This window comes from Wolffia australiana, chromosome 12 (genome assembly GCF_029677425.1).
Source record: "Wolffia australiana isolate 7733 chromosome 12, ASM2967742v1".
NCBI lineage: Eukaryota > Viridiplantae > Streptophyta > Magnoliopsida > Alismatales > Araceae > Wolffia > Wolffia australiana.
The window spans coordinates 14,048,765-14,064,104 of NC_135846.1; the positions used below are offsets into that span (position 1 = coordinate 14,048,765).

Below are 15,340 nucleotides of genomic sequence, written 5' to 3' on the forward strand. Positions count from 1 at the left end.
GAGGGAGACGAGTAATAGAGTTATGAAATTAAGAGATGGGGGAAAAAATAGTGAGATGATATTGAAAGAGGGAGAAGAGAAATAAAGATATGAAATTGAGAGAGGGAGAAGAGAAATGGAGTTATAAAATTGAGGGAGGGAGGAGAAAAATGTAGTTATGAAATTAATAGATGGAGAAGTTAAATGGAGATATGAATTTGAGAGCGGGAGAAGAGAAATAGAGATATGAAATTGAGAGAGGGAGAGCAGTAATAGAATTATGAAATTAACAGATGGGGAAAAAAATAATGATATGATATTGAAAGAGGAAGATGTAAAATAGAGATATGAAATTGAGAGAGGGAGAAGAGAAATGGAGTTATGAAACTAATCGATGGAGAAGTAAAATGGAGACATGAATTTGAGAGATGGAGAAGTAAACTAGAGATATGAATTTCAGAGAGGGAGAAGAGAAATAGAGATATGAAATTGAGAGAGGGAGAGCAGTAATAGAGTTATGAAATTAAGAGATGGGGAAAAAATAGTGATATGATATTGAAAGAGGAAGATGTAAAATAGAGATATGAAATTGAGAGAGGGAGAAGAGAAATGGAGTTATGAAATTAATCGATGGAGAAGTAAAATGAAGATATGAATTTGAGAGATGGGGAAGTTAAATGGAGATATGAATTTGAGAGAGAGAGAAGAGAAATAGAGATATGAAATTGAGAGAGGGAGAGGAGTAATAGAGTTATGAAACTAAGAGATGGGGGAAAAAATAGTGAGATGATATTGTAAGAGGGAGAAGAGAAATAGAGATATGAAATTGAGAGAGGGAGAAGAGAAATGGAGTTATAAAATTGAGGGAGGGAGAAGGAAAATGTAGTTATGAAATTATTAGATGGAGAAGTTAAATGGGGATATGAATTTGAGAGAGGGAGAAGAGAAATAGAGATATGAAATTGAGAGAGGGAGAAGAGAAATAGAGATATGAAACTGAGAGAGAGAGAAGAGAAATAGAGTTATGAAATTAAGAGATGGAGAAGTAAAATGGTCATATGAAATTGAGAGAGGAAGAAGTAAACTAGAGATATGAATTTGAGATAGGGAGAAGAGAAATAGATATATGAAATTGAGAGAGAGAGAGGAGTAATAGAGTTATGAAATTAAGAGATGGGGAAAAAAATAGTGACATGATATTGAAAGAGGAAGATGTAAAATATAGATATGAAATTGAGAGAGGGAGAAGAGAAATGGAGTTATGAAATTAATAGATGGAGAAGTAAAATGGAGATATGAATTGGAGAGATGGAGAAGTAAAATGGAGATATGAAATTGAGAGAGGGAGAAGTAAAATAGTGATATGAAATTGAGAGAGGGAGAAGTAAAATAGAGATAGGAAATTGACAGAGATATGAAATTGAGAGAGGGAGAAAAAAAATAGAGATATAAAATTGAGAGAGGGAGAAGAAAAATAGATCTACGAAATTGAGAAAGGGAGAAGTAAAATAGAGATATGAAAGTGAGGGAGGGAGAAGAAAAATGGAGTTATGAAATTGATGGAGGGAGAAGTAAAATAGGGATATGAAATTTAGAGAGGGAGAAGAAAAATAGAGATAGGAAATTGACAGAGATATGAAATTGAGAGAGGGAGAACAAAAATAGAGATATGAAATTGAGAGAGGGAGAAGAAAAATAGAGCTGCGAAATTGAGAAAGGGAGAAGTAAAATAGAGATATGAAAGTGAGAGAGGGAGAGGACAAACAGAGATAGGAAATTGAGAGAGGACGAAGATAACGGGAGAGAAAAGATAGAGAAAAAGAGGAAGCTGAGAGGAAAGATAGAGAGAGAGCTGAAAATCGACTTACCCCTGTTGCCTTCTGCCAACGTTGCCCGCCGCCACCATTGCCCGCCGCCACCATTGCCCGCCGTTGCTCGCCATTGCCCGCCAGTGCTCGCCGATGCCCGCTCTCGCTGTTGCCAGAAAACAAGGTTCAAAACTTTAAAAATTCGAAATACGTAACTTATATGAAATTTCATAAAAGAACTAACTTATATGAAATGTTTATGAAATTTGATGCGGATATCGAAAACTGATATCCGCATCCGATATCCGATACCATCATCTGTCCCCCTGAGACGGGAGACGGATCATGGTATCGGACGGATATCGGTATCGGATATCGGCACTGTAGCAACCGATATCCGATACCGATATCCGGTATCTGGATATCGGAAAAAACCAGTACCGGAAGTTTCCGGTACCGGCATCCGTCCAGCATCCGTCCCGATACCGGTATCCGGTACCGGCATCGGGACGGGCGAACACTACCCATGATCAATGCTAGGAAAATGGTAACTCTCAACGGGGAGGAGGCGGGAGCCCAGATGAACAAGACTTTTCAAATTCCAAATGAACTCCCAATGCCTCCTTGGGCATACATCCCTTTATATAGGACAGGGAGGATGCCTTAGTGGGCCGAAACGTATGAAAGGCCATCGTGTGAGGAGAATTCCCCTTAACGTACATTACGCACATAATGAAAATAAAACGGCTGAGGCCAAAACACAATGGCCCAATCCAGAATGCTTCAGAAACTAATGTGACATCAAATAACACCGAACCTGTTGACCATTGCTAGGCCGAGTACTTGAAGTCATAGTTGCGGACATCCGCTCGGGCTGCTCGGTGAGGTTGTTGACGTCCCTTTCTGCCGGTGGCAAGATGGTCCCCATCAATCATCATCATCACCGGTCACCCACCCCAAAGTTTGGAACTCGGCGAATCCCCACGAGTCCGAGACTGGACGTACTTCCACGTAGGACACGTCATAAACGTACTTACATTCCCCATCGGGACTTATCTGTCAGACAATGTCACTAATGGCATCCGACATAATTTAGGTATCCGAGTATCATCTCGGTAACGACTGGACAACCTCTTGACGATGTATGACATCAACCTTGTCTTATCCCATCTGTCGCATGCGTTATCGTGTAAACCCATTTCCCTCTAATTGGTTTAATTGAAGATGTAAACCCCACAAGCTCCAATGTGTCATTTTATCAATACATTTAATTTCATCTACCATTCCATTCTTACATTCTTTCTTGGTTTTAGTTTTTTCGAAACATACTCGTTCATCATGTGACAAAAGTGCAAAAATACTTGTCTCACATAACTCTTTTACTGACCTCGTCTTTCTTTGTGGTGATGGGGATTCATCTCTAATTACTCTTGATCCATAATCTCTGTCTGAATGAGAGGTATACACATACTCTATTCATTTCATTATTTCTATTTCTGCATTCATCTCGTTTATATTTAGGCTTTTTGATCCAATCCCAAACGTTCTCCATGTCAAAAATAACATCTCTTCTTATAATCACCTTTTTTGGTAAAGGATTATACAATCCAAAACCTTTGCTTTCATTAGTATATCCAACAAAAAATGCATTTCTCACTCTTATTGTCTAACTTGACCTGTTAACTTTAATCAATTAAAGCATAAGCAATGCATGCAAATACTCTTAAATGACTAACAATTGGCTTCTTCTCATACTAGGCTTCAAAAGTTTCATATCACTCATGGCTTTTTCTAGGAGAAATATTTTGAATATAAGCTGCAACAGCTACAGCTTCAGCCCAAATTTCAGTAGGCAAATGTTTTTCATGGATCATGCTCGTAGCACCTTCAACAAGTGTCCTATTCTTCCTCTCATCAACTCCATTTTGTTGAGGAGTCTTCCTCACAGTTAGTTGTCCCCGAATTCTAACTTTTTTATAGTTATCCTCAAATGGCTTTGAAAGAAATTCTCCTCCTCTATCTGTATCTAGCATTTTCAAAACATGTTCACACATATTTTTAGACATAACTTTACATTCAATAAATTTATGAAATACCTCTGATTTCTCTTTAAAAATATAAACCAAGCACATTCTTGAGTAGTCACCAAAAAATAGTGAGAAATACTTACTTCCACCTAAAGATGAGGTTTTCATAGGACCATGTACATCTACATGAACTAATTCCAAGGGTGCTCTTAATCTACATGGATGTTCATTTGAAACTTTATCTTCTTCTGCTTGCCATAGACACAGCCCTCAAAAATATATTTTTCTTCATAAATAAAATGTAAGCCATATCTATGCTTTCGTTTACTCAAAAACTTTAATGCCTTGAAATTCGAGTGACCGCACCTTTTATGCCATATCCATGTATCATTTATCTTTTCTGAAACCATTGCATGATGGAGAAACTCCTCTATTTTCACAGGGAAGATCCTCTTACCAATGCGTTTAATATACATGAATGTCATTTTTTCCTCTGGTTTTTAACAATAAATGCATTGTGCTCTAAGTGAGATTTCATACCTTTCTCCATCAGTTGTCCCGAACTCAAAAAGTTATGATGAAAATTTGGAACAAAATACACATCTTCCAGCCTCTTCTTTCCTCTTAAAGTCACAACTTCAATTGTCCCTTTTGCTTCAATCTTTAATTTCTTCCCATCACCCACTTTAATCTCTCCTCTTGGTGTGTCGTCAAATTTAACAAACATATCTTTGTTGAAAAGCATTTGACTGCTGCAAGCTGAATCAAGAAACCATAAATCTTCCAAATCAGAATAAGATGTAATATTTGACATTAATGTGTTATGTTCGTCAACTTCCCCGTAGTAGGCTTGTTAATAGTTTTGAATAGCAGTATGCTTCAATATGCCCATATCTCTTGGAATAGTTACACTGAAATCTTCTTCTTCATTCTGAAATTTCATTATCCTCTGTTCTATTCTATAGATATCTTCCTCGACCTTGACAACCTCCTCGGCTTAACTCTCTGCCTCTAAAACTTCTTTCATATCATTCTCCAAATCCACTTGTTTGACTGAAATAGTCTCCTTGCTGATTGTATTGTCTGCCTCCTATTGTCAATCTGCCTCCACCACTTTCGCTATAGAATTAACTTCAGCGCGACAACATAACTTGATCTTCTTTTTTGGACAAATCAATATTTTCCTTAAATTTGTCTTCAATTGATTTTTCCTTTGATCTGCTCATTAGATCTTCGTGAGCAATCAAAGTACTCATTAAATCATCAGTAGTATATATATATCTAAATCTTTTGATTCTTCAATTGCAACAACAACATGATCAACCTTTAAGGCGAATTTCGTAGGATCTTCTCCACTATTTTCCTTTCTAAAATATATTCTCCATATGTGCTCATTTTATTCAAATTAAGAAAACTCTAGTAAACTAGTATTATACATAGTCTTCAACATTCATAGATAAAGATTCAAACTCTCTCCTCAATGTTTGTAATTTTACCACTTCTACTTTATCACCTCCATGAAAATCCATCTTCAAAATACTAAGCATCATGTGCTGTAGTAGGCTCAGAAATCATTGTAAACACCTTGTCATTAAAATATTGTTGAATAATAAACAAAACACTTGGATCTTTTATATTCAAGTTGCTAAATTCAGTTTTCCGTTTTTCATGTGGTAAAAAACCGTTTCCAACAATATCCCATAAGTATTGACTTCTAAATACGGACTTCATCTCGTAACTCCACATAGTATATTTTTTCTCCATTAAAAGGAGTTGTAGTAATGATAGGCCCTTTCCAGGTTGATTTCCACGCCATTTAAAAGGAAGACAATGCCATAGAAAAAAAAAGGAAATTCAACTTTAGCTTCTTGTTTAAGTAAATCAGTATCCTTAACACTTGGAGCTTGGCTTTTACTTCTGTTCCACAATCCTTATGGAAACACCAGCTCTGATGCCAATCTGCTAGGTCTTGAGAAAAACTCTCACTTCTCACTTGGATATGCAACACAACATAAACACAGAAAAGGGAATGTAAAAAAGCCCTTTTTATTTTCAAACTATGTACATGTATATAGGAACTTATGCCCCAACCGAGATAGTACCAGACATATGAGTACTTAGAAAAGTCGAAAGATAAAATAGTAGATGTGAAAAATCTTGCAAAAGTTGCATCATGGAAAAACAGGTCAGTAAATCATTTCCAACTGCATACAATACCATCACAAGGAATTCTTTGGAGCTCATCTATGCAGATATATGTGGGCCAATATCTCCAACATCTCTCAGAGGTAACAAGTTTTTTCTGCTAATAGTTGATGATTTTTCAGAGCTCACGTGGGTTTCCATGTTAAAAGCCAAGTCAGATGCTTTTAATGCTTTCAAGAAATTTCAAGCGTTAGCAGAAAATCAGAAAGGTCTGAAGATAAAATGTCTCAGAATAGACAGAGGAGGAGAATTCTTATCCAAAGAATTCAAGCATTTTGTGACACATGTGGAATCAAGAGGCCGCTAACTGCTCCATATACTTCTCAACACAATGGAGTAGTAGAAAGGAGAAATCATACGTTTATGTCATTGGTGAGAAGCATGATCAGAGAGAAGGATTTGACTTTGAAGTTATGGTCAGCATCTATAAGTACATGTGCATATGTACCAAACATATCATCTTCTTGAAGCTTGGAGAATATGACTCGATAAGAAACGCGGACAGAAAGAAAGCCCAACATAGAGCATTTGAGAATGTTTGGAGCATTTATATATGTGAAGAATGTAAGCAGTCATCTAAAGAAGCTGGATGACAGAAGTCAGCCCATGGTTTTTATAGGTTATGAAATTGGAAGCAAAGCTTATAGATGTTATGATCCGAACACAAGGAAAATAATTGTGAGCAGAGATGTAATATTTGAAGAATAAAGTATTTGGAGCTGGAAAAATGAAGAAGCTTTAAGAAGTGATGAGCTATTGCTGCCAAACTCATTAGAGCAGGTTGTCTTCAGAGAACAATCTGAAATTTCAGAGACCCCTGAAGCTTTATCAGAAAATTCTGCAAATACAGATCCTGATCAGGATTCTTCAGAGTTTATTTGCAACAGACCTGGAAGAATGAGATCTCTTCAATAAATTTATGATAGAACAGCTCCTGTATTAGCTCAAGTTAAAGATTGTTTTATGGTGTGTGAAGAACCTACCACTTACAATGAAGCCAGACGAGTAGTAGTATGTTTAAATGCTATGAAAGAGGAAATGGCTGTGGATAAGTGAAAAAATGCATGTTTATATGTCAATATTTAAGGGTTTTCTAAACTTAATCGATAAAATTTATTTATCCCTTAGCACTCAAGTAAGGGGTCGAACCCTAGGGAGGTGATAGGGAAATTGAAGTTTTGACAGATTAGGGATTAGCACTCTAGTTTTGACACATATAAAATGTTTACTCAGCTTTAACTGATTTATGATTAGTTAGCACTTATTGATAAGAATTTGATGGAGGACCATCCAGCAGATGACGGTTCGGCGACGACGACGCCACACGAGGATGCCACGATGACGCGCCATCAGCAACGCCGAGCCGCTCGAGTCGACGTCCGTCATCCGGGGTTTAAGTACTCCGGGTAAGCAAGACTTTACCATTTTATTATTTTCATCATTATGTTGTATTTCTTTCCGAATTATGGATTGGGCCATTACCGTAGGGCCCGTCCTCATCTTTGATTTTATATTTTAGAATTGTATTTGAATTTGTAAGGAGAGACCGAACCACGTTTCACGACGGTTTGATCTCTCCCCACGTTCTCTTGGCACCCCTCCTCCCTATATAAGGGGAGGGCATGCCCAAGGAACATTTGGAAGTTTTTGAATGAACTGAATTTTTTCAAAGAGCTTCCCTTATCGTAGTCTTAGCGTAGGGGGTGTGGCTGGCCCCAACCATGTCGAGGTCACTCCGTGGTTAGAGCTCACGATCCGCTCGTCGAGATCACTCCGGACGGGTCGTGCTAATCGTGCCGTCGAGATTACTCCGGTACGTTTAAAGATTCAAGAAGTCGGCATCGCCTTGCGCGGACAGAAGCCTGCATCGAGATTACTCTGGAGGGCTCTGGACACACGAGACGCCGTCGATCTGCGCTGCATCGGGAGACTTGTCTTCATCAAGGAGACCCGCCCGCGACGATCAAGAACTTCTGTCGCCAAGGTTCTTGATTCCCTCCTCCACCTACACCCTTCTCATCCATTCGCCCCGACCATCTTCTACCCGGTTTCTTGATTCCCCCGCCTCGCCCCCGCCATCTCTTGATACTACCTGCATTCCCTCCCACACCGTTTCTTGAACCCTCGCCATTTCTTGATCTTACACCATCCTGCCTTCGTTCTTGAACCCCTCGCCCTGTTCCCTGCTTTCTTGATCCCTACCATCATCGCCCCCCCCATCTTCTTGACTCCTCCCTCCCCTCTACTCTTCTTGATCGTTCTTGCCTACCCGTCTTCGCACCCCTTGTTCTTGACCCCGTCTTCTTGATTATCCGACGCACCTCTCATCCTTTTCCTCTTATCTCCCGCGATTCTTGAATCCTAGCGCCATCCCGTCATCCCGCCCGAGCCTACGCTCCTCCTTGTCTCGCTTCGCGTCCCGACACCTTTGCCCGTCGCTCCCGTGGTCATCGTCACTCCCGGGATCACGACCCCGACGCAGCCGCCCTCGCATCGCGGTCCGGCACCGGCAGCGCCGCTCAACCCGCGTGACGGCCTTGCGCCCAGTCCGTAGGCCTCTATCGCGCGGCAGGCCTGGTCTCGCGCGGCAGGCCTGGTCTCGCGCTCGGTGATTCTGCGCCGCCGTCACGATCCTGCGCCCTCGCCGCGCCTCGTAGGGCACCGGGCCCTTGCACCCTCTGCCCTGCCGCTCTCCTCTCAGGCCGTTGATCGACACCTACGCCACCTCAACACGATTCGCTACACGGAGTTGTGCTCACGCCGCCGTTGACCCTCGCGCCCTCGGCTATCTCCTCTACGACCTTGACGCAACTCCTCGACATCCCGGTCGTCGACTAAACTTCTTCAGCCTCGGCCAGCCTTCGCCTGCCCGTTCTCTGACCGGCGTGGACTAAGTGCCTTCAGGTCAGTCTCGTCTCCCCTCCATCCATATCCAGTATCATCACCGCTTGCAGTGCCGTCTTCCGCTATTGCATCCTCTGTCACGACTATACGGGCAACGCCAGAATAGGACGAGCCACCGTTGACGAGAATAGGAACTTTCTTGAGGTAAACGGACTGTCCTCTGACCACTTAAATTCCGAACTAGACAGGGCCGTCAGACGCCCCTCGCGTCGTAGACGTCTAGTTATCCCGAGGGTCATTGGGAGTTTGATCTACGGATCACTCTCCCTTGGTGTCCGTCATAATCCTCGTTCTTATCCCCTGAATCTTAGCTGCTTGTTCATTTACATATCATTTCTTACTCTGGTCCACGCCATATCATCATTTTGTCCTGTGACGTGAAACGCGCCGCTCGATCCCGGCCGACGGCGTTTCGCATCAGAATTACAAACTAATCCCCTAACTATATTGTTTAATTTTTCAACTGATCTTAGAATTTTAGGATGCTAGTGTGATTAAAATCTAGAACAAAAGTTTCTCATTAATCATGCTTTACTTATTCATTTAACCTAAATTCTTCATCCAGCTTGACTAATTTTTATTTTGAATTTTTTAGTGATTAAGAAATGATTTGGAGAATAAAATTGATCTCAATTGCTATTACCAATCTCTTTATAAGGATTTATCCAAATTTCCTATGGACTAGAAACCCTAACATAATATATTCTAGTGTTTTGCATTTTTATTTGATTTATGTCTCACGGATTTAGAATGTTAATAAGATTTTTTATTATATACTTATTTTATCTTTATTAATTTGAAATGGCAAAGATGTCCTCAATTAGCAAATTGTGAATACGATTTGCTAATTTGAGAAATCAGAGACTAAAATGAGTGCATTGACGGTCAAATAGCATTCAAAAAATGGTCAATCTAAACTAAAATGAAACTAATTAAATTGGAAAAAATGTTTATTTTAACACTAAGGGGATTAAAATCTGAATTTAATCGAAAATGGCGAGCATGGACAAAACTGAAAATTTGCTAAAATCGAATGTAAAATCAAGGGTAAAATCAAAGCAAAAATAACCTAGAAGTGCCAGGGATACTCGAAGAATCAATCCGGCTGATTCTGCGCAACAAACGCCCCATTTCCCACAGATTTTAGCTTGAATTTGGGGAAAAAATGCGGCAACGGATCTACAAAATTCCTGTCCAAATTGAGCTCCAAATTGCTCCTAGATGATTCTTGAGTCTTCGAGGAGGCTAGGTGTTTTTTCCTTGAGCTTCAAATGAAGAACAGTCCAATTTTGATTTTCCCCCTTTTATTGCCGCAGAATCGGAAGAACTCGCTCATCTGATCCTGTTATTGACTTTGTTTTTTTTCTTTTCACGTAGGGCGTACGGAGCAAGATGGTTGGTCCACGTCGTACAGTGAAGTGTCAGGCTTCGTGCACACAACGGTGCATGCGTGTGCAACTCATGGAATGCACTTCAAAAGCTTCATTTCAATCTGTTTTTCTATCACTCCACGTCGCGCGTTGCACGCGACGGAGTTATGTCAATGGTGATTGGTCCACGTTGCGCAGCGTGTGCTGCGCGTCGTGCTTGACCTGGTGCGTGACATGCATGAGTTTGTGCGTGTGTGTCACGCACCAAAGCCAGGCTTTGGCTTCTAAGAGGTCCATGCGCCACTCGGTGCGTTTCCCTGCACATTTAACAAACAGTAAACACTTTAACCGGCCCAATAAAAGCCGGTTTCAATTAAAAAGGAGTTAAAAAAAAAACACTTAAAAGGAGTTTCAATAAAAAAGGAGTTGTAAACATTATTTCTTAATGCATAAAACTAATTTTTTCATTTCTAAAATATGTTTTATTGTTTACGTTATTTTTATTTATTCAAAAAGGTCAATTAAACATTTAATTTCTTTTAACATTCATTTTACAAAAAGTTTAAAATGTATATATTGAAATAATTATTTATCAAACGTATTATTTAACTTCAAATTTAAGGAAATTCTTCTTTTAACCTAAAATCATTATTTCATGCATTAAAATTCAATGTTTTTAAGCATTAAAAGCCCAAAAATATGATGAAATTAGCACTTATTTAGCTCCTATTTGCATGTTATCAGCTGCAATTATGAGAAATGATACATGGGAGTGTGTCATCTTACTAAAAACTGCATACCAATTGGTTTGGATTGGGTTTTCAGAGTAAAAAGCAATAGCAGTGGAGGTATGATAAGATATAAAGCTCGATTGGTGGTAAAAGGTTATTCTCAAAAACCTGGCATTGATTATGATTCATTTTGCTTGCTCGACTTGGAACTATCAGATTACTGATTGTTCTAGCTGCTAATGAAAATTGGGGTATACGTCATCTTGATGTAAAATCTGTCTTCTTGAATGAAGAGATTAAGGAGGAGATCTACATAATGCAACCTGAAGTTTTGTCACACAAAGAAAGGAAGCATATGTTCTGAAGCTAAATAAGGCTATCTATGGACTCAACAGGTACCTCGAGCCAGGTATTTCAGGTTAGAAAAATTAGAGCCCATAGTATCTCAAAAGCATGAAGAGAAATTCTGTTTCCTTGTGGTTGTATATGTGAATGATTTGATCACTATAGGGTGAAGTCAAAATGAGATAAGTTTTTTCAAGCAGCAAATGATGAAATAGTTTGAAATTAGTGATTTGGGATTACTGTCATCTTATCTTGGCATTGAAGTGAATCAAGAACACCTGCGGATTACTTTGAAGCAAAGAAGGTATGCTTTAAAAATTCTTGAACTCTTCAATATGCAGGATCGTAATTCCTCAAAGATGCCAGTGGAAGCTTGTTTGACCTTCAAGAATGATCAAGGATTAAAAGAGAATGCCACTACATTCAGAAGAATGATTGGAAGTTTGAGGTATTTAACTCACACTCGTCCTGATTTGATGTACAGTGTGGGATATGTTAGCAGATTCATGAAGAAGCCGACTACAAGTCACATGATGGCAATAAGAACAATCTTTAGGTGTGTGAAAGGTACTATGCATTATGAGCATGATTATGTTAAAAGACAAAGGTCAGCAAAACTAGTTGGTTATAGTGACAGTGATTTCGCTGGAGACGAATGATAAAAAAAGAACGTCTTGACAGATTTTCTTACTGGGTTCAAAAGCCACTGGGTGGGGAAGCAATAAACAAAAAGTTATAGCATTGTCCTCTTGTGAAGCTGAGTACATTGCTCTTACTTTACCTACATGTCAATGAATATGGCTAAGTAGATTGTTGGGAGAACTCAGAGGAGAACGACCCAAGTCAGTAGATATTTGTGTTGATAATAAATCAGCATTTGAGCTAAGTAAGAATGCGGTTTATCACAATCACAGAAAACATATTGACACAAGATATCACTTTATTCGAGATTGTTCGAAAAAAGGAAGCATAGTACTGAAGCATGTGAGAACTGAGAAACAGATAGCTGATATTTTCACAAAAGCTCTTGGAAGAAATAAATTTCTTGAGTTATTAAAACAAATAGATGGGTCTTCAAAATTTAGATACAAACGTTCGCTATCAACTATCAGATTGAGGACAATGTTGATCCTAATTACTAGCAGCGGGAAAGATTGCCGGGTGATGACTCTAAAATATGTCATCAAATAATCAAGTTCTCAAGTTTAAATTCATTACAATTATCTTGTGAATTTATGCTAAGTTCATGCATATGTATTGTTTTATGAAATCACTAACCCCACTTGATTCTTTGAATGAAGTGGAATATATTTAACGTTTTATGGCTAGTGAACATTCAGAAACAGGTTAAGAAGATCAAGGAAGAGAGGAGGATCAACAGAAGTGGGCAAAAATTTGAAGTGGCAAAAATTACGAAAATGCCCCTGGGCATGACTTAAGAGAAAACCTATAAATACTCTCTTGAGAGAGGAGTTTGGGTGTTCAGAATTTTCTCTAAGGAAACTAGGGCTTGGAGAAGAGGATTTCTGCACCCTCCAGGAGCTGATGAGCTTTTGGAGTTGGAGAGGAAGAACAGACTGAAGATAGCTTGGATTGAAGAACCACGCCTTGCCGCAAGGACGTGACACCCGACGTGGGGAAATCTCAAGCTTCAGCCCTGTAATCCCTCTCTTCTCAGACAATTTTGGTTGGGTTGGAAGAATCACAAGATCTTCCAATGTTTTCCAACTGAGGATTGTTTCATTTTAGATTTGATTTCAGTTGAATTTTGTTTCTTTCTTGTTCTGATCATCCTCCCCAAACTTCCCCAAAAAAATCCCTTTGACGCAGCAGCACCGCCGCGCGCAGCAACGCCGCCGCACGCAGCAGCGCCGCGCGCAGCCACGCCGCGCGCGACAGCGCCGCAAGACGCAACAGCGCTGCGCAGCCACGCCGCGACAGCGCTGCTGCACGCAGCAGCGCCGCGCGCAGCAGCGTCGCGCGCAGCCACACCGCACGCAACAGCGCTGCTGCACGCAGCAACGCCGCGCGCAGCCATGCCCCGCGCGACAGCGCCGCTGCACGCAAACACCTTGCGCGCAGGTACCCTGCACGCAAGGTGTTCGATCCCTTGCCCCCAAGGGCAAGGGTACTGTCTACAGAGAACTCCTCTGTAGACAGCCTCTATTAAGTTAAATCTTTAACTTAATCAGAGCAATAGCAGTTAAATCTTTCGACTAAACTGGGAATTAAAGAGGAATTCTGTGATTTTCCTGAGGATCATTTAACAGAGTTTAATATTTATTTTAAATTGATAAGTGACGTATCTATTGAATAAAGAAGGAAATTTCTACTGTTTTCTCCTGCTCCCTGTGGATCGACCCTCACTCGCCTTACGCCGTGAGGTTTATAAATGTGTTGCATAAGCTCTGAACCTCACACGTCTGAACTGCTAAATAACCAGTAAAAAACGCCCTAAAATTGAGCTTATCACCGGGGAATAACGAAATTAACAAATTTCATTGTGTTCATTTTTAAGAAATAATGTGGACCGTTTGATCAAGATTAATGGTTGCAAAATGCTAAAAAGAGATAGAGTTATTTTAACTTTCATTAGGCCACGTGGAGATAAATGTACTTGTTTGTATTCTTTGTAACATATATTTGGGGCTATAAATGCGTGAGAACTGTTTGATTTTATGTGAATGTGAGTAAGTCAATCTCTCTTCAATTCTCAATCTCTCTTCTCTTCTTGAGTGATATTAGCATCTTCCATAGAACTCACATTGACTCTTCCTAAATCCAATATAAACAGCTTAAATATTACCTACACCCTTTTTATCCATAGGCATAACATGAATGCTTTTTGGACTTTCAGATGTTGACATCCTCGGTGGAAAGCTTCAAGAGAATCCATAAGGAAGCAGCGTCGGAGTTGCAACATTATTTCGTGCAAGTCGGAAAGTAACAGGCAGCGCAAAATTGCAAGGTAGTTCGACATGCTCTTTAAATCCTCATAAATAAATGTCTTCTTTATTTATGCAAGAAGAGAGCCTAATTCTTGGCTGGGTTGGGGCAGACATGGATCCTGGGCAAGTGGCTAATCTACAAGGACCAAGAGTGGCCGCCGGCTGGTACCCACTTCCACCAGTTTGTAGTACCTCCTGATTTTGAGTTCCGCAAGGATTGCACATACGACAAGCTCGCTGCCGTGAGGCTTCCCGAAGACATGCAGGGTCTGGGCATGTGTGAGGTAATTTTCTGGCCACTAAGATTTGGGAGAACTTACAAATCTTTATGGGGCGAAAAAGTGACAACTTGTGTACATATTTTGTTGCAGTACAAACTGGATAGAGGAGTTATTCAAGCTTGCCATGCCGGAGGTCTGGTCCACTTTCTTGAGGAATGGACACACCACGAAGTTGGTGCCATCGACGTTGACCAGATTGATGTTCTTTGGAAAGCGGTGCTGAGGCATCGACTTCGACCTTCATAGAAATTTAGCATCAAGAACAAGGGAGGAGGCTCATTAAAATAGCTCACTGGCCTTCGTTGAGAAGAATATTGTTACCATTTATTCAACCCCCAACCAATGTATTTAAATATAGAACATACGAATTCCGTCATAAGCTTTTTATTGATCTTGATGTGCATTTGTATTTGTAGTATTGCAAAATATCTTAGTACTGACCCCTCTTCCCGTTTATAATGAATTTCTCACAGAAAACTGTGTTCTTGAAGAATGATAAACAAAAAAATTTAATCCATGTGGTGCCGCTTCCATTCCCAAATGTATACCAGTGAAGCCATTTGCGTGGGAGGAGTGCCACCTCGACCAACTGCAGCAATAGCTCCTTTCACATCACCTAGGCCATATTGTTAGCTTTTGAAGAGTCAACTAGAGTGTTGGTATGGTTCTGAGACCACACAAACAAAGAGTGTAGTGAGATCAAAGAATGAATGAACAAAATAAAAAATCCACAGTGAACATT

The 15,340-nt window shown here is 40.0% G+C and overlaps 1 pseudogene; it reads left to right on the plus strand.

Moving 5' to 3' along the window:
- Positions 1-14,844, plus strand: part of LOC144710327 (very-long-chain aldehyde decarbonylase GL1-3-like) — an 80,701-nt pseudogene extending 65,857 nt beyond the window's left edge.
- Positions 14,845-15,340: the final 496 nt, after the last annotated feature.